Genomic DNA, 21,428 nt, shown 5'->3' on the forward strand with positions numbered 1-21,428 from the left:
AAGAGGCCCAATAACAATGAGCATGCTCAGAAAGATCCAATTAGGCTTCATTCAAGATGGCCCAAACCCACATGGGCTTCTCATACTCTTCACATGGGCCAAAGAAGATGTGAAGATTTGAAGAGGTGTCTCAAAGAGCAATAGAATAAAAATAATATTGGCCCATTGTTTAGGCTTTGCTTTCTAGAATAATAAGTCAAACAATGAGTAGTTCAATTGATAAAATTGGGCTTGACTAAGCCCAATAGGAGATTTGGCCATGAGATATCAAAAGAGCCAAGGTGGACTAAGTGGAAGTCAACACTTCTTCCTACACCTCATGGATCCAAAGCATCCAAGGGTTAGGAATGCTTCCTCCTTTTCCAAGGCATCATCCAATGGCCAAGATCAAGCCTCCTTCTCCAAGCTTGATCTAAGGGCCAAGATCAAGGCCCACTCCATCCAATGGCTCTCCTTTCTCATGTGTTAATGGCTTCATATAAAAGCCAAAATTTCACTCATTTGTAGACACTCTTGAAATTTTATGCAATAGATGCAACTTGAGTTGAGAGCACTCCTCCCTCTATTGCCTTTGAGAGTCACCACTTTCTAGAGATTTCCTCTCTCTACCTCTAGCCACCTTCCTTAGGCTAGCATAGATTAGGAAATCCTATCACCTTTTTCACCTTCCATTGCTTGCAAGTGCCTTCCAACTTGCCTCCATTCCTTCATCCATTTCCGCTACCCATGGAGCTCTTCATGATTAAACTTTTCTCTGTTTTCGTATTTTTGGAAAATTTCCAGAAACCACCTAACGGTCTTTCAAAGCCATCAGGCGATGCATGAGCGCTGGACCCATTTTTTAGGTTTTTGAGATGAATCGCTTGGTAACAAGGGTGACTCCGCCAGGCGACTTGAACACTGGTGCAGTTCTTGCGATTTTTATAGATTTTATGGTATTATGTGTTTCCCGTGTTATTTTCTATACACATCGTATGCGCAATATTGTATAAATGATGTATTGTATGATAATTGAATGAGTGAATGAGGATATAAACCATGAAAGATCTATGTTAGGGGTGGGACTGGAATCTAAATTTGATTCTTAAAGTCCATTTATTATAAATTTGCAAATGTATGAAATTATTGGTTGAGTCTATAAGCAGAAAACCAAAAATTTTTGTGAATTCATGTGCTGGATTGATGGAAGCGAGATTTGGGGGTTTAGGGTTCATCACGGGTGCAAAACAAATCTGGGGTTTGCCTAGAATATGATGTGTCGCGTGGGGGCAAGGATGTGCTGCTAGGCGATAGACGCTGTAGTAGTGGAAATTGCATTTTGTGACTGTTCTGGCGCATTTTGGGATTTTGTGAGGGTGAGGCTAAATCCTACACGTGATAATTATATAAAATAGACCAATTGTAATGGATGGAGGTCTAACAATGATTGAATGGTCATGGAGATTTGGTAGAAACTTGAGTCGAGTATAGTACATTAGAAGTAAAGGAACTTGAGTAATACTGGTTGGTAATGAGTCATATTTAGTACACTTGAGATATTTGCGATATTGCAGCTTATTGTTAAAGTAAGGATTGGTTAATGTGTTTGAATTTATATATATATATATATATATATATATATATATATATATATATATATATTTATATTTATAATACAATTCAAAGAATCACAAAAAGCAAAAAAATACACGTGTCATTTTCTCAGAATTTGTTCAATTTTAGAAATTTAAATTTTTTTACCTCTTAAGGTAATTTGGACACGTGTCATCTTCTTAGCCCGTCTCAGCCATCTTTCTCGCTTTTCACCACACTCACGTTAATCCTCTCTCTTGACTTCCTCTCTCTCTTCATTTTCTCTCTCAGTCTGTTTACTCACTCTCCACTACTCTCCTTTCTCAAACCTTTCACTTCCTCTCTCTCTCTTCATTTTCTCTCTCAGGCTGTTTACGCACTCTCCACTACTCTCCTTCCTCAAACCCTTCACTTCCTCTCTCTCTCTCTCTTCACTTTCTCTCTCAGACCGTTTACGCACTCTCCATTTCTCTCCTTCATCAAACCCTAGCCACACCTCTGCCTTCGCCTCCACCTTAGTCGTTCTGTTTCACTCTTCCTCCACAAACGCGACACCAAATAACGTTCTCCACCTCTCTTCACTTTCCTTTTGTCGAACCCTAACCTGTTTTACGCATTCTTCACTTCTACGCGATCCACCTCCCTTCCTTCTCAACTTCATTCGACCTTTTTGCCGCGTCCAACCATCTCCACGATTCTCTCGATTTGTACTGTTTAGGGTTAACATCAATTTTTTTTGCTTCTAACTAATTTTTTGGTTTGTTTTGTTTGTGTAGATGGTTTTTGTGCTTCAGACGCTCTTCCTGCACAAACGCGATCCACCTCTCTTCTTTCTGAACTTCATTCGACATTTTTGCCGTGTCAAACCATCTCCACGATTCTCTTTACTGAAACCATCTCCACTTTTGTGCCGCATGAAACGCTCTCCATTGGAATCGCATTCTCCCCCTTTCTGCCACATCAAACCCTAGCCAGCTCTCTAACGTCGCCTGAAACGCGATCCTCAAACCCTAATTTTTTGTTCTTAGACTCAGTGAATCCAACTTCGTTAACATCAATTTTTTTGTCTTCTAACTCATTTTTTGGTTTGTTTTGTTTCTGTAGATTGTTTTTTTCCTTCTGGGCGCCCATCTCTCTAACGCCGCCTCAAACGCTCTCCATCGCTCTTGGGTAATAACTTTTATCTCTTCACTTTTAATTTTGAAACCCTAATTTTTCATTTCTTACTCATTTTTTTCTTTGTGTAGATTTTTTTGTGTGGTTCTGTACCTTTTGAAACCCTCTCGATGTCTCTGCTGAATCAGACTCAAACCCTACCATTTCAATCTAATATGTTGTTCTAACTCATTTTTTGTTTTTTTTTTGTTTATGTAGGTTGTTTTTGGGTTCATTCCTTCATTAACTCTAATAAGATAACTTCATCCTGACGTGCACTACGTATTCCAGTTGCTGATCAAATTTCTTTTTCTCCACTGCTGATGAGAATATGTTTTAATCAAATTAATTCCTTTAATATGTTGTATTGTTTAATTGTTTAATTCATGTGTTTTGATTAAACATGTCTTTCTTTGTTATTGATTTTTTGATGTCTGATGAAGAACTTTGAGCTTGATCTTATTGTCCCTCAACTTTAAATGCAGAATCTGTTGCCATCTTATTTCATAAGATAATTTGTTGTTGATTCTTTATGAATTATTTATGAATTTGTTGTATTGATTTCTTTTGTTGTTGTATCCTCATTCAAAGATCTTCCATATTACAGTTTTAAAAATCTATTTTTGTCGCCTATTGCATGTTTTATTGATTTCTATTAACTGATAAAGTTGCTTCACTTCTTAATCTTTTTTATTGTTAATGTTTGCTCAAATTTGATGCGATTATACATCAACTTTCAAGAAATCCCACCATTTCAGGTTTGCTTAATTTCGAACCCCAACATTTGAGGTTTATTTCATTTTTATGTTAATTTTTTATTTTATCTTACTTCATCAATCTGATATGATGTTCTAACTCATTTTTTTGTTTTTTTTTTGTTTATGTAGGTTGTTTTTGGGTTCATTCCTTCATTAACTCTAATAAGATAACTTCATCCTGACGTGCACTACGTATTCCAGTTGCTGATCAAATTTCTTTTTCTCCACTGCTGATGAGAATATGTTTTAATCAAATTAATTCCTTTAATATGTTGTATTGTTTAATTGTTTAATTCATGTGTTTTGATTAAACATGTCTTTCTTTGTTATTGATTTTTTGATGTCTGATGAAGAACTTTGAGCTTGATCTTATTGTCCCTCAACTTTAAATGCAGAATCTGTTGCCATCTTATTTCATAAGATAATTTGTTGTTGATTCTTTATGAATTATTTATGAATTTGTTGTATTGATTTCTTTTGTTGTTGTATCCTCATTCAAAGATCTTCCATATTATAGTTTTAAAAATCTATTTTTGTCGCCTATTGCATGTTTTATTGATTTCTATTAACTGATAAAGTTGCTTCACTTCTTAATCTTTTTTATTGTTAATGTTTGCTCAAATTTGATGCGATTATACATCAACTTTCAAGAAATCCCACCATTTCAGGTTTGCTTAATTTCGAACCCCAACATTTGAGGTTTATTTCATTTTTATGTTAATTTTATATTTTATCTTACTTCATCAATCTGATATGATGTTCTAACTCATTTTTTTGTTTTTTTTTTTGTTTATGTAGGTTGTTTTTGGGTTCATTCCTTCATTAACTCTAATAAGATAACTTCATCCTGACGTGCACTACGTATTCCAGTTGCTGATCAAATTTCTTTTTCTCCACTGCTGATCAGAATATGTTGTAATCAAATTAATTCCTTTAATATGTTGTATTGTTTAATTGTTTAATTCATGTGTTTTGATTAAACATGTCTTTCTTTGTTATTGATTTTCTGATGTCTGATGAAGAACTTTGAGCTTGATCTTATTGTCCCTCAACTTTAAATGCAGAATCTGTTGCCATCTTATTTCATAAGATAATTTGTTGTTGATTCTTTATGAACTATTTATGAATTTGTTGTATTGATTTCTTTTGTTGTTGTATCGTTCATTCAAAGATCTTCCATATTACAGTTTTAAAAATCTTTTTTTGTCGCCTATTGCATGTTTTATTGGTTTCTATTAACTGATAAAGTTGCTTCAGTTCTTAATCTTTTTTATTGTTAATGTTTGCTCAAATTTGATGCGATTATACATCAACTTTCAAGAAATCCCACCATTTTCGGTTTGCTTAATTCGAACCCCAACATTTGAGGTTTATTTCATTTTTATGTTAATTTTATATTTTATCTTACTTCATCAATCTGATATGTTGTTCTAACTCATTTTTTTGTTTTTTTTTTGTTTATGTAGGTTGTTTTTGGGTTCATTCCTTCATTAACTCTAATAAGATAACTTCATCCTGACGTGCACTACGTATTCCAGTTGCTGATCAAATTTCTTTTTCTCCACTGCTGATCAGAATATGTTGTAATCAAATTAATTCCTTTAATATGTTGTATTGTGTAATTGTTTAATTCATGTGTTTTGATTAAACATGTCTTTCTTTGTTATTGATTTTCTGATGTCTGATGAAGAACTTTGAGCTTGATCTTATTGTCCCTCAACTTTAAATGCAGAATCTGTTGCCATCTTATTTCATAAGATAATTTGTTGTTGATTCTTTATGAATTATTTATGAATTTGTTGTATTGATTTCTTTTGTTGTTGTATCGTTCATTCAAAGATCTTCCATATTACAGTTTTAAAAATCTTTTTTTGTCGCCTATTGCATGTTTTATTGGTTTCTATTAACTGATAAAGTTGCTTCAGTTCTTAATCTTTTTTATTGTTAATGTTTGCTCAAATTTGATGCGATTATACATCAACTTTCAAGAAATCCCACCATTTTCGGTTTGCTTAATTCGAACCCCAACATTTGAGGTTTATTTCATTTTTATGTTAATTTTATATTTTATCTTACTTCATCAATCTGATATGTTGTTCTAACTCATTTTTTTTTTGGTTTATGTAGATTGTTTTTGGGTTCATTCCTTCATTAACTCTAATAAGATAACTTCATCTTTGTTTGTTATTGATTTTCTGATGTCTGATGTTCTTTGTTTGATTCTTAATTGTTGTATCTTTGATTCAAAGATCTTCCATACTATAGTTTTAAAAATATATTTTTGTGACCTATTGCATGTTGTTGATTAGTTATGAATATTGCATTCCCCTTACTTTTTTCATTACTTTCAAATGTTCAAACTTGAAACTTGAAATCAGATCTTTATTTCCTATTTTCGTTGATTTGTCAACCTTTTCCAACATCTAAAGTTACTTTTTGTTTTCTTTTTGTACTGCTTTCTGCCATATTTCCTTTTATTGCATAACATTGAGCCATGTGAAAACAACTTTTGTTTTTTTCTGTGATCTTCGTATTTTTGTCAGTCACTTTTCCCAATTTTTACTCCATTTGTTTAACCTAAACCACACTTTGCGTGTTATTTCAGTAAATATCTTTTTTCATGTCAAAATTTGCTTTTGCTTTTGCAGATTGTTTCTAAATTTGTGAAATGAAAACCAGAGCATGCGTATTGTGTTGTTTTGTATTTATGATCTTCCAATCTATTCTTTTTATGTTTTTATGTTTTGTACGAATACATTTCTGCAGACCTTTCTTCATTCCTTACTCTACTCTGATTTCCCTCATTTCCCTCATTCCTTCAACCATGTCTGTTATCCAAAAACACACTCACTCTTTACAAGAACTAAACCTTGAGAAGGAGAGTTGGAATATCCTTGCAAGAGTTGTAAGGTTATGGTTTGTTGAAGATTACACAAAAGGAAAAACTCCATTTTCCATGGAAATTGTTCTTCAAGACCAAGAGGTATCTTCCTTAAACTATAAACGACTTTTATTTTTTGACTTTTCCTAATTTTTTTTTTACCTAAAAGTTTAGATATGTTTTTGTAAGTTTAAATCTGCTTCTATTTTTTCATTTATGAATATGTTTTTTCAGGGTGTACTAATCCATGCATCTGTTAGACGCACATTGATATACAAATTTCAGTCTGAAATCAAAGAGGACAAGGTTTACACCATCCAATCTTTCAGTGTTTCATGTAATGGTGGTTGTTATAGAACCACAAAACATGCCTATAAGATTAACTTCCAATTTGGAACCAAGGTCAATATGGTGCAAAGTACCTTAGTTCCGAAAACTACAACTTCATACACCCCTTTTTCAACAATCATAGTTGTTGGTTTTGACACAGATTACTTAGTTAGTAAGTATGTTTTGCTTATTTTTCTTCATTTTTTTGTATAACTTTTTGTTAATTTTTTTTCTTTCTTTTTCCTCTTTCTGTAGATGTGATTGGGATGTTTACTGGTGTTCGAACAGAGAGGGAGCTAGAGAAAGCTGGTAAGAAAACCAAAATGAATGTCATCCTTATTGAAGCTGATGGGTAAGCAGATTTCATTTGTTTTTGTTCTTTATTGTTTTTTATTTTTCTTCATGTATTTCATCTGCTTCTCTTTTTATGTGATTTTTAACATTCAATAGTTTGCAACTGGAGTGTACTTTATTTGGTCAATATGTTGATATGTTAAATGCATTTCTGGCCTCTGGAGAGGATCAACATGTTGTCATTGCTTTGCATTATTGCAAAGTGAAGACCTTCCAAGGTAACTAACATAAACCACATTATTACAGTTGTATTAATGAATAAAAATCTTTTTGACATTTTCTGTTTTGTAGATAAAGTTTCTATTCAAAACTGTATGAACTGTACCAAGATCATTTTTAACTGTGATGGTGAAGATGCAACCAAGTTGAAAAAATGTAAGTCTATATACATAACATATATCTTTGTTCATAGATAGATATATGTATATCTTTGTAATATAACATATTTTTTTAACGTAGGATGTGGGATAATACTGAATCTCCTTCTCAAGCTCTTACCCAACTTTGTGGTTCTTCTAAAGTTAGCTTGGAAGATGATTTCATTAAGCTGCATCCTAGGAGTTCAATTGAAGGTCTAAAAGATTTTAAGCAGGTTCAAATATTTGTCTCTATGTTCCACATAAATTTTTTTATTTAATGACTATTTATTTTTTTGTTCATAATTTGATATTCTTTATTTTACAGGAAAATACTTTTGTAGTAAAAGCTACTATCAAACATGTGCTAGATCATGATGATTGGTGGTATACAACATGTATCTGCAACAAAGCAGTTTATCCTGATTCCAAAATGTTTTTTTGTGAAAAGTGTAACAAGCATGTCATTAAGGTTACACCTAGGTAATATTTTCGATATTCACAACATGATTTTATTAATATAATATTAAGAAAACTTAATAATGTTCATAATGTATTTATTGTTTTTTTTTAGGTTTAAACTGAAACTTCGTGTAATTGATGCTACAGATTCTACAACTTTTGTTGTATTTGATCGTGATGCAAGTGCAATGTTGAAGAAATCATGCTCTGACATTCTTGACTTGTAAGACAAGGTTAAGTTTTTAATCTAATCATTTCTGCTTATATTGTTGACATTTAACTTAAATGTTTTGTAGAATTTTCAAATGAATTCATAATCAATTATTTCCTATTCTATATTGGGTACTTCGTTTCCACTTATTTTACTCATTATTGTTGTACATTAATTGTTTTACATTAATTTACATCATTTATATTAATCCTTTTTTTAATAGAACACTGCTGCTGGAGACTTGCCTAAAGAGTTTGAAGTCCTAATTGATAAGACCTATCTGTTCAAAGTTGAGTGCAAGAATGATTATAATAGCAAATTTGAATCATTCAGAGTTAAAAAAGTTTGCATGGATGAAAAAGTAATTGAAAGCTTTTCTGATGTTGAAATTAAGTCTTTGGTAAGTTTTTTTTTTTTTATTTTTTTTCACGTGTTAGCCTATTTTTTTCTTAAATTTTATTATTATTAATATTGTATACAATTTTTAGGATCTATACTCTGCAAATGAAGAAGAAAGCAAATTAAATGAGCAAACAAATCAAATCTCATCTGATTCCATTGCAGAGGTAGTTGAAGATTACATTTTAACTTATTTTGTAAAGCTTTGTATATGCTAATCTGTTTTTTTTATTAGGATTTGTTGATCAAATTCACAGAAGAATCAAATGATCTTAAGACTCTAAGTGATGATTTGAACAATATAGTATCAAGCCATGTTCCTCCCGAAGAATCCTTGAAAAATAAAAATGTAATTGATGTTCAAATTCATGAGTTAACCCGCAAAGAATCATCTCATCTAGACAATCTTGATTTGGTTACTCAACCACCTGTTCCAGTACTTAAAAGACAAAGTCGATCTATGCTTCAAGAAAACAAGAAGATTCTAGTGAAGATGTTGAAGAAGAATATAAAGATTGAAAAGTGATAGACTTTATTTGGATTTTTATGTTTATTATGTTATTTTTTGAAAAACATTTGCTGCTGTTATGTATTTGTACTCATGACCATTTGGTTGTTATTTTGAAAACAATATTACTTCAACTATGTTTTAATTTAATTATGAATAGATTTCATGCTTGTTTTTAATTCTGTACTCTATCTTTACATTCAAAATTTGCTAGCTGAATCAAAGTGTGTTGATATAATTTGACATTGTCAACACGATAATCATGCTAACTACATTAAATTAATTAATTTCAGCATAGGTTTTTCCTTTTGTTTTGGTTTATAAAAAATCCTTTATTTTCACTATTTGTTTACCTTTTTTAAATAGATTTCTTTAAATTTATATACGTTTTGTTGTATATGCTTATTTTTAAAATTTAGTATATATTGCTAGCATAATGTCGAAGTTTTGATATTATTTTTAATGTCAACTATATTATGATGCTAGCTACATCAAAGTCATTAAATTTTTATCTATGTATATTTTTCAACTACATTATTGTTTTCGTAACATATAAAATTTATTTCATGTTTTCAAAACCATGATTCCTTCATCAAACAGATTGATTAACAAATCAAAAAACATTTGTGACTATGCCTTTAAAGGATAAAAGTTGATTTTTATTTTCTTAATCATAATGGTACAATTTTTGAAATGTTATCTTTTCTTCTTTTATTAATTAGTTATCTTTTATCTTAATATTTTATTATATTATTTTTATGTGCTATTACTCTTTCAACTTCTTATTTGTTTTTATTTATTAAAAAAATGTTCATTTCTTTATAATTTTTTTAAAGTTATTTTTACTTTCTCAAAATTAATTTTAAAATTTTATTAAGTAGCATTGAATTTTGAAAAACCCTTCTTTAATTTCTCTTTAATTACAAGTCTTTTCATATCTATATATTAACTTTTAATATTATATTTTATTCTTTTATTAATTAGTTTTCTTTTTTCAGAAATTTTTATTATATTATTTTTATCTGTTATTACTCTTTCAAATTCTTATTTATTTTTATTTATTTTAAAAATGTATATTATTTTTAAAGTTATTTTTACTTTCTCAAAATTAATTTTAAAATATTATTAAATATGATTCAATTTTCAAAAAGCTTTCTCTTTAATTACAAGTCTTTTCATATCTATATAACCGTCTATTTTCCTTATTTACTATCAAGTTTTATGTTTTTACAAAATCACTGAAAAAGAAAGGTCACTCCCCTACACTTGCTTCCATGGATTCCTCTTTGAGTGTCACTGCCAGAAAAACTTTAGGAAGGTTCACCACGTATCATTTTGTTCATAATTAGGTACGTCTACTTCACAAAAACTTAAAAAAAATATGTGCTTTGATTTTTTTTTTTTAAGTTTAGACCGTACCACATTGCTTCGTCATCCATCTTAATCGTTCAAAAACATGTATTTATGTTTTCACTTTTTACACAATATTACTTATTCTCGATTTTCTTTCTAAAACTTCAAACTTTCTGCAATAATCGTTCAAAGGTCGTTTTTTTCTATTTGTTTCCCATGCTTCATGTATGTTAAACTATATTTTCCTTCGTCATCTATTCTCCAAATCTTACTTCATTTCATTTTTTGTTATCAAAATGTCATCTTTCTTCAATAATCGTTGAAATCAGTTAAAACTACTGTTTTTGATGCATTTCTCATCTATGTCCACCTTTTTTGTCTTTCATAAGACAACTTATATTTTTACTTTGTTTGAACTCTGACTTACTATTGGTTTCTTCTAAAGATGTCAACTTTTTTCATTAACCATTCAAATTCACTACTTTTCTGTTCTTTGTTTTTATCAGTTTTACATCACCCATTCATGTTTTTATTCCTGTATTTTAATATTTATGCGTTCATCATCAGTATCATATTTGTCTTATTCATCTTCTTGACCTTTCTATTTGTTTTTTGTCTCATTAGGAGTTTGGACATGTTGATCCAATATTTTTCGCTATTTTTGGTGAGGAATTAGGACCCGTTTGGCACTTGGAAGATATTGAAGGGAATCAACATCAGTTAACCTTTGATATGGATGTGAATCATCCCGTTCTCACGGATGGTTGGTATAGCCTACGAGTTTTTTTATAAACTGCAACATATCCATCAAATTGTATTTAGATATGTTGGCAATTCTACCTTCCACATCACTGTATTCCCCAACATGTCTACAATATCAACTGGTGCCAAATTTCTTTCAAACCTAATTCGGTTGTGAAAAAAACATCTCTTTAGAGTCAAATTGTCAAAATCTCAATGCAAAGGAAGCCATCTGGTGAACTTATAATTTTATTATTTTGGTTTTATATTTTGTTTTCTTTATATATTTTTATTTGTGGTCTTATTTTGTTCTTTTTTCAGGACCTACAATCTGACTTTGCAGATTACGTTCGTAAACGTAGATTGAGGAGGTTGGAATTGCAGGGACGTCACAACACCTTCATTGTTCAATGTAAACTTCTGCTCCGTAATACACCAAAGAAGTCAAGTAAGATTGGGAAGGGATGGAAGGACTTTTGCACATTCAATCGTTTGGAAGAAGGAGATATTCTTGTGTTTCTAGCGGACAAAAAAAATGAAAAAGAAGAAGATCAAAGTATACGTCCACAAAGAATGCAGTTTCTAATATTGCACTTTTCTTTTAGTTTACTATTTATATTATGTATGTTTTTTTGAAGAACTTTGAAAGTACTTTGGTTTTATTTTGTTTGTAATAGTTTTAGCATCCTTTTTTTGTTGCTTCTAATAATTAGAAGCCATATCTAAAAGTATTTGACTTAATTTAATTATCGTCAAGTTTTATATTTTAATTATTTTCGTAATACAAATTTTATTTAAGTACTGATTTTCTAAAATAAATTTTAATTTCCGATACTATAAATACTTTAAATGATTATGATAAGAATTTAAATATGTTAAAATATTTGATTATTTTTCTTTAAAAAAAGGTTAGAAGTAATAATAAAGAAGCCAAGTTGATATTCTGCAGTACTAATAATTGGACATACTAACTGAATATAATTTTCAAAAGATTTTATTAATTTCTTTACAAAAAATATTTTCATATTTCTTGCAAAATTTATTGAAATTGTTTTTAAGTAATAGATTAACCATGAAAACATTAAAACCCATTTCATTTTGAACTCTCTTACAAGTTTTTTAATTTAAATTTTATTTCTTCAAATTTTTTTTTTCATTTCTAAACTTGAAAACAATAAAATAATTTTCTTTTGCCCTTTCTTTAGTAGTTGCATGTTACACTCAATGTAGAAAGAAATGTTTACTTTAATGGTTGACTATTACAAAGCATAGTACTTTTGTACTTGGCAAAAAAGGACATATATCACAGATCCACATTCTGAAATGAGGCTTTGCATTGTCTGCAAATCATCAATTTGGACTTTGCAGATCAAATCTTTTTCAAAAGGTACGCTTTTCCAAATTTTGAGTTATTTGTTCAGTTCTGATATTTCCATATCAATGAAATGTTTGTTGTTTTTTGTCAAAAGTTTGTACTGACAGTACCTGAATCATCAGGAAGAATGTTGGTTGAATACTGAAAATGTGCCTACATATACTAATAGGTTTTTTCTTCCTCTCTGCTTTACTTACTTCACAGTGCATTTGTTAATTGCTTTTGTTATTAGTTTTCTATTTCTAATTTTAAATCTTCCTCCAACATGTAATGAATTTGTAAAACACCATAATACCACAATACAATGCATAACTTCTGCACACTTTGAACATTATCACAACAAAATGGATTCAACAAATGGAAGAAGAAAAAGGAAGAACATTATCCCACAAAATTTTTCCAATACCTTGATGAAGTCCACAGGTTCAATATTTTTATGTTTCTGACATTGCATTTTTAAGTTTCTTCATTTTTTGGAGCTCATTTCATTTGTTTCTCATCCAATTAAATCTACACTCATACGTAAAAACAAAGATGCAAATTCTAATCTTGCTTCATCTATGTTATTTTTTTTTCTTATTTTGATTTCATTAACAAATGAGGACAAATCTAGTCCAACTGAAGCATTTGCTTTTCCAAATACTACATCTCTTTCTCAGTTAAGATATTGTGGTAATAATCTTTTCATTCACTATACATTTCATCCAACAAATTTATTACTGCATTCATTGCTGTCAAACTATTTTTCATTTCATTCACAAATATGAATCCATTGATTGCACTAACACAAATCTTTATTAATGCATTCATTTTACATCTATTCTTTTCTCATTTGACTTTTTAACTATTCTACCAGTATCGAAAGAAAATGTTACGCCAGATTCAACTAGCAAAACCTACTTATCTCTCAATGAAGATACAAACGTGCAGAATAAAAGAATTCAATCTACTATTAGAAAGCCATTTTCCGAGTTGACATATTGTGGTAAGTTTGTTTTTTAATTTAATTTTCATTCAAATTCAGTACAAATGCTAGCACTGCATACTTATTAGTCTTATTATTCATCTTTAATGCATATTATACAATTAACACACATTGATATTAGATGACATCATTTCATAATTAATTGGTTTCATCTTTAAATTCATTTCATAATCCTTTTTTTAACTGCATTTTGCAGAACTTGAACAAAATAATGGGAAAGCTGCACGAAGAAGAAGGAAACTTATTATAAATCAGAAGTTGGCAGATAAAAGTAATTACAAGCGTAATAAAAATGATTAAATACTAATTCTTTATATATCTATTATTATCTTATCTTCAATTGAATTTCTTTCATACTAAATTTTTCTATTACTACCTCTCTTATTAGGATTTCATGGTTCTACATCCATTGGATCTACCAATGCTCCAATTTTGCAAAATAGCAACAGTAACAACACAGGTACAAATGAAAAATATATTAATTTTTTTAATGTTTTTCTCTTAATATATTAGTGCTTTAATATATTTTACTATTTTTTGTTTTAAAATTGAGGTTTGCATACTGAAATTGAAGTTATTTTAGTTATTCAAATGTATACCACTAATATATTTTACTATTTACAATTATATTTCAATGATAAATTAAATTAAGAACAGAATTACAAAATAATATATATCAATAATATTTAGTTCATTAATTTATGGATGTACTTGCAAGTATTGTTCAATTTGATTGTCCTATTGGAAGAAGCAAAATCAATGTGTTTAATACAGAAGAACTGTTACCTAAAGAAATTGTGGGTAGCAGCTTCAGTCATGCTTCACTAAATTCTTGTGCTTTTTCTGAAGTTGTTAATCCTTTTTATGTTCAACAACACCAAAGTGATGGTAATTTATAATATAAACAAACTTCATTTCATTACTTTAATTTCTTTAATTGTTACAAATTCAGCTTGCTAATATTAATTTCAATCTATGTTAAAGGTTTACAATTTTGTCAGCCTTCTCGGAAGCAGGCTATTAGATCTATTTCGAAGATATTGGATTTTGACAATAATTCTGAAGAAGATGAAAATGATGGTAATCAATAATGGTTCATTTTAAATAATAAATACTTTCTATTTCTTTATGTAAAATTGTTTTTTAAATAATAAATACTTTCTGTTTCTTTCAGATAACATAATTGGACATTTCAAATTTGATTTGTATTCAAAAGCTGAAATTCAAGGTGAAACAATACTTTTTAGTGTTTTTATATTTAAGTATAAATGTTATTTAATTACTGACATATATGTTTTTTATGTACTTAGGAAATGTTGATGTTGGGGAGTGTTCACTTGAGTGTCCCTATTGTCAAGCTCAACTGTGGTACGAAGAAAGATATGATAAATGTGAAAGATTAAAACAAGTTGATTTCTCTCTTTGTTGTCAAAAGGGAAAAGTACAACTTCCATTGTTGAAGAAACCTCCACAATTGCTTCAAAAGTTGTTAAAAGGAGAAGACAGTACAAGCCAGAATTTCTTACATAACATAAGAAGTTACAACAACATGTTCTCATTTACATCCATTGGAGCTAAAATCCATTCCTCAATCAATGATGGATCAGGTCCTCCTCAATTTATTCTTAGTGGTCAAAATTACTATCGCATTGCAAGTTTATTGCCTGAAAAAGGATCAAATCCCAAATTTGCACAACTATATATTTATGACACAGAAAATGAAACAAGCAACAGAGTTAGTCACTTTGGGTATGTTTAAATAGTTTCTTTATGTTTTAGCCATCATTGCGCATATAATTGACTAATTTTTTATTTTTCAGGTCTGATAGTCAGCAATCCATATTTGATAAATCATTGATCGAAGAATTGAAGAAAATGATTGACAAACACAATGTACTTGCTCAAACATTCAGAAGAGTAAGAGATTTTATACATGATCATGAACAATCAGATTTTGGATTGAGGTTATTTAGACATCGCTTTAAGGATCCTAGAGTATATAATACACCAGTAGCAGATGAAGTGGCAGCATTGATTGTTGGTGATTTGAGTACCTTAGATGTAGGAAGGGACATCATTGTCAAGAAAGTTTATGGTCAATTAACAAGACTACATGAAACACACACATGTTTCATTCCTCTTCAATATCCTTTGATTTTCCCATATGGACAGGATGGTTATCAAGAGGATATTCTAATTAGAGATTGTCAAAAATATGGACAAAGTAGAAAGAGAATTCGCATTTCTTTACGAGAATTCATTGCTTTCAGAATACAAGATAGAAAGGTTGAATTTGGTAATGTTGTAAATTCACGTAGATTGTTTCAACAGTTTTGAGTGGATACATACACCATGATTGAAGCCCAAAGGTTGTCTTTTATACGAAATAATCAAAAACTCATTCGTTCAGATATTCTGAATGGGTTACAAGAAGCTGTTAACAAAGGTGAAACTGATCCTTCTTCCATTGGTAAGCGTATTGTTCTTCCAGCTTCATTTACAGGTGGTATGAGATATATGTTCAATAATTGCCAAGATGCTATAGCAATTTGCAAGAGGTATGGCTATCCAGATTTGTTTATAACAATCACATGTAATGTAAATTGGCCTGAAATTGTTGATTTTGTCAAATCAAGAGGATTAACTGCTTTAGATAGGCCGGACATAGTTTGTAGAGTTTTTAAAATGAAATTAGACCAAATGATGACCGATTTCAAGAAGAATAATTTCTTTGGCAAAGTCAATGCAGGTATAAAATTTTAATTTTCTTAATTTATTTTTCTTACTGCCTATTGTTTTCTCTAATAATTATTTTACAAATATAGGTATGTATACAGTTGAATTTCAGAAGAGAGGTCTGCCACATGCTCATATATTACTATGGTTGAGTGACTCTAACAAGTTAGAAAATGCAAAGCATATAGATCAAGTTATCTCTGCTGAACTTCCTCATCCAGATCTCTATCCTAAACTTTCAAAGGCTGTTCAAACATATATGATACATGGTCCTTGCGGAGCTGCTAGATTCAACTCGCCATGTATGAAAGAAGGTCGGTGTTCTAAATTTTTTCCTAAAAAATTTAGACATTCAACTACAATTGATGAAGATGAATATCCTGTATATAGACATAGAGATGATGGTTTATGTGTTGAAAAATGGACATAAATTAGGTAATGCAAATGTGGTGCCGTATAGTCCTATTCTCTTAATGCGTTATCAAGCTCATGTTAATATAGAATATTGCAACAAATTCAACTCAATCAAGTATTTGTTCAAATATGTAAACAAAGGTCCTAATAGAGCAACAATTAAAATTACAGACAAGGAGAATGAATCTACAGAGATGCGTATTGTTGATGAGATAAAAAGATACTATGATTGTAGATATTTATCTGCATGTGAAGTAGTTTGGCGAATTTTTGGTTTTGATATCCATCATCGATGGCCAGCTGTTCAACGATTAAATTTTCACTTACAAGATCAACAACCAGTTTTGTTTAAAGATGATGATCGAATTGATGATGTATTGCATAAGAATGAGAATATGAACACCATGTTCCTAGCTTGGTTTGAAGCTAACAAAAAATTTGAGGAAGGTAGAAACTTGACCTATGCTGAATTTCCAACAAAGTTTGTTTGGATGTCTCAACAAAAACAATGGAAACCAAGAAAGCAAGGTTATAGTATTGGTCGACTAACATATGTTCCTCCAGGATCAGGTGAATGCTACTACATGAGAATCTTACTAACAAAACAAAAAGGTTGTATTGATCATGATAGTATAAAGACAATTAATGGTAAAACATTCTCCACATACCAAGAGGCTTGCCAAGAATTAGGATTATTGGCAGATGACAAAGAATTCATTGATGCCATTAAAGAGGCTAGCCATCTTGCATCTGGAAATCAACTTAGAAGGTTATTTGTTGCTTTGTTAATCATGAATACAATGTCTAAGCCAAATGTTGTTTGGGATGCAACTTGGACTTTACTTGCAGATGATATCCTATATCAAAAAAGAAAAGACTTGAACATACCAGGTACTAAATTGAATTATTCTACACTGTTTTTTCCATAATTAGGTATTAATTACATATTCTATTTTGTAGATTTTCAAATTGAAGAGCATGATTTACACAATCTTTGCTTACTAGAAGTACAAGAACTTCTAAATTCAAATGGGCGAGCTTTATTAGATTATAGTTGCCTTCCTCAACCTGATCTTTCAAATTCATTCAAATTTCAGAACAGGATCATTGTTGATGAAATGAATTATGATAAAGAACAAATGGAGAAGCTACATCAATCTCTATTGCAGTCTGTCACTAATGAGCAACTACATGTTTATAACAGAATTATGACAGCAGTGAACTTAGAGGTAGGGAATTTCTTTTTCTTATATGGTTATGGTGGTACTAGAAAAATATATCTTTGGAAACTTTTGTCAGCTGCTATTAGAGCAAAGGGAATGATTGCCCTTAATGTAGCTTCAAGTGGTATTGCATCTTTATTGCTTCCTGGAGGTAAAACTGCTCATTCTACTTTTTGCATACCATTAGCAATCAATGATGAATCAACATGTAACATCAATCAAGGAAGTCTTCGTGCTAAACTATTGATGGAAGCAAAACTTATAATATGGGATGAAGCTCCTATGATGAATAAGTTATGGTTTCAAGCTTTTGATAGAACATTGAGAGACATTATGAGAGCTACGAATCAACATAATGCTGACAAACCATTTGGTGGAAAGGTGGTGGTCTTGGGCGGTGATTTTAGACAAATCTTGCCAGTAGTAAGAAAGGGATCAAGGTATGATATTGTGAACTCATCAATTAACTATTCTGATTTGTGGCAATATTGCACAGTTCTTAAGCTATCACAAAACATGAGGTTAAAGACTGCTACTTCAAATGAAAGTGCAAAAGATATAAAAGAATTTGCTGATTGGATTCTTAAAATTGGAGATGGAAATATGAATTTGAATGAAAGTGGTGAAGCCAACCTTTCAATACCAACAGATCTTCTAATTCAGGAAAGTGAAACACCTTTACTTTCTTTAGTCAAATTTGTTTATGGTGGTCTAATTGAAAATATCATGACTCCTGGATTCTTTGATGATGGTGCAATACTTTGCCCTACAATTGATAGTGTTAAACAAGTAAATGACTTCATTTTATCTTTGATTCCTGGTGAAGAACAAGTTTATTTAAGTTCAGACACTCCTTGCCAATCTGATGATGATCAAGAAATTCAAGGTGAGTGATTTACTCAAGAGTTTCTAAATGATATTAAATGTTCAGGAATTCCAAATCATAGGATTAAATTGAAAGTTGGCATACCAATTATGCTTTTAAGAAACATTGATCAAGCAAATGGTCTGTGCAATGGTACAAGGTTGCAAGTTAATGATTTGGGAAAGAATGTTATCTCTGCTACAGTAATAACTGGCAAAAATGTTGGTGACAAAATATTCATACCAAGAATGAACTTGACACCTTCTGATTCCAGCATCCCGTTCAAATTTCAAAGGAGGCAATTTCCAATATCCTTATGCTTTGCGATGACAATAAACAAAAGCCAAGGTCAAACTCTTTCTAAAGTTGGACTTTATCTTCCTCACCCAGTTTTTACTCATGGACAATTGTACGTAGCAGTTTCTAGAGTCACATCAAAGAAAGGACTAAAAATCTTAATTTTGGATGAAGATGGAAAAGTAACCACTACAACTACAAATGTGGTTTACAAAGAAATCTTTGAAAATCTTTGATAAAGGTATACAAATTACTTTTATATAATTCTTACAATTTTTCAATTATTTTACATTTAACTGTATTTATTTTTTACCTTGCAGATTACAGTTAGTGCAGATTACTTTATTTTTTGGGTCCATATACAAATTTTGGTGCACATTACAGTTCATGCAGATTAGAACTGTATAATATATAGTGATTGATAAATGTTTTCATACTTTCATTGTTTATCATTTTTTTCCACAAGCTACTTCTTTGAATTCCAGTAATGCTTCTTATATATTAATACACTATTGTTTCTTTTATTAGTTATATATATGTTGGTTTTCAATTGTTATTTGTTGCTTTACTTTATTATCAACAATAAATATCTACATACATGTGCTTGGGTGTTATTGAATCCGAATTGACATAATTGCATTTCATTTGTTTAATTTTCTAAATGTTAAAGAATCTGAATTATATATTTTTGCTGTTACTTTACCTGTAACTTCTATACTTTATTTTATCTGTTACTTTTTCTGACAGTGAACAATAACAATTTTAAATTTGTTGTCACTGTTTGCACGTGACAATGTTCTCTATTCTGACTTAAAATTTCTCATTCCTTCACAACTTTCACTTTACCATTTCATACACATCCTTCACTCAACACTACATTTGAACCTCCATTTCTCTGCAATTACAAAATTGGAAATGGACCAAACCCAAGATCAGAGAACAATACTTTGGAAGTTCAAGACCATCTACATATTCTCTAAGGTATGTCTTCAATTTTAACACAATTACAAATTTAGATCTATTACCTTGCATTGAGATTTTCTGTTCTATGTGGTTCGCAGTGTTCTATATTCATAACGTATGTATTGCGCCTTTCACTTGAGTTTGTTTATTATTTCAATGTTCAGAAAATTTTCAATTTTTTTTTTCTTTCTATTTATTTTTTAAAAGAATTATTAATTCTGAATTCAATTTTTATCAACGTCTGTTATAAATAAATGTATTTTTTGTTGATATATAAGTCTGTTCACAACTTATATATGTTTTGTTTTTCATTATGTTATTGCAGAAAAAATATTCATAATGTCTTTATTGTTTGAAAATAATTTAGTGTCCTCATTATTTTGTAGCCATTTTTGTTTGTTGATCGACACTTTGTTGTTGGTTATGCACATGAATTAGGCCCACAGTGGCACTTGGTAGATGTAAATGGTATGAGCACAACAATTACCTATAACATGGATTCAGATAACCCAAGGATCACTGAAGGTTGGTTTAATATGAGAAATTTGTATCAAATTCAAAGTGATTCTCACATCCAGTTTCAGTATTTGGGAAATTGTTTATTTCACCTAACAGTGTTTAAAGGTGGATGTACACGAACAAGTTGGACAACATTTATGAACCGTATTAATCATCAAAATACAAGATCTATATTTTCAGTGAAATTGTCAAAGTATCAAAGCAAAGCAAGTCACTTGGTATATTCCTTCTTATTTATTATTATGCTTATTACTATAATTAAATTCAAATACTTATACTAACAATAAACGTTTTAATGATGTAGGATTTGCCATCAAAGTTTGCCAACTTTATTCGGGAGGTCAAGGTAGAAGACGTCTTTCTTATAGGGCCTAAAACTATAATGAATTGCAAAATACTAATATCCAACAAACAACGAAGTTCAACAAAGATTGGTCAAGGTTGGAGGTTATTTTGTTCTGAAAATGAATTAAAAGAAGGAGATATTATTGTCTTTCAAGTAGACAATGATTTCATCGAATCAAATGTTGAAGTATTCGTGAATGGTTGTTGTTGTGATTAGATTAACGATAATTTTTTAATGTTGATGAATTATGGTCATTGAACTTTGTTATATGACAATATAGTTGTGTACTTCATCAATTATGGATATTGAACTTTGTTATATTACAATATAATTGTTTATAATAAATGGTTATTGAAACTTTGTTTACAATATATAATTGATGATAATTATTATAAATAATCTCGTGCATTGCACGGGTCAAAAAACTAGTATATATATATATATATATATATATATATATATATATATATATAATTGACCGTACTTAACTGAAGCCATGTGTAAAATTATGAATGCAAATATGTAAGCTTATATAACTTTGACTGTGTGTAACGGTAATGGTGTTGTTTGATGAAAGTTATACACATAAACATGTAATTTTAATGTGAATTTGAATTGTGCGGAG

The 21,428-nt window shown here is 30.1% G+C and overlaps 1 long non-coding RNA gene and 1 pseudogene across 1 annotated transcript; both read left to right on the plus strand.

Moving 5' to 3' along the window:
• Positions 1-6,951: 6,951 nt before the first annotated feature.
• LOC114176321 (uncharacterized) lies at positions 6,952-7,381 on the plus strand. The gene is made up of 3 exons (XR_003602988.2): positions 6,952-7,048; positions 7,147-7,268; positions 7,342-7,381. It is a non-coding gene; the product is annotated as an uncharacterized LOC114176321 (long non-coding RNA).
• Positions 7,382-10,555: 3,174 nt separating this feature from the next.
• LOC114187778 (uncharacterized) lies at positions 10,556-19,211 on the plus strand (annotated as a pseudogene).
• Positions 19,212-21,428: the final 2,217 nt, after the last annotated feature.

This window comes from Vigna unguiculata, chromosome 1 (genome assembly GCF_037176805.1).
Source record: "Vigna unguiculata cultivar grain cowpea cultivar isolate G323 ecotype 2 chromosome 1, ASM3717680v1, whole genome shotgun sequence".
Taxonomy (NCBI): Eukaryota; Viridiplantae; Streptophyta; class Magnoliopsida; order Fabales; family Fabaceae; genus Vigna; species Vigna unguiculata.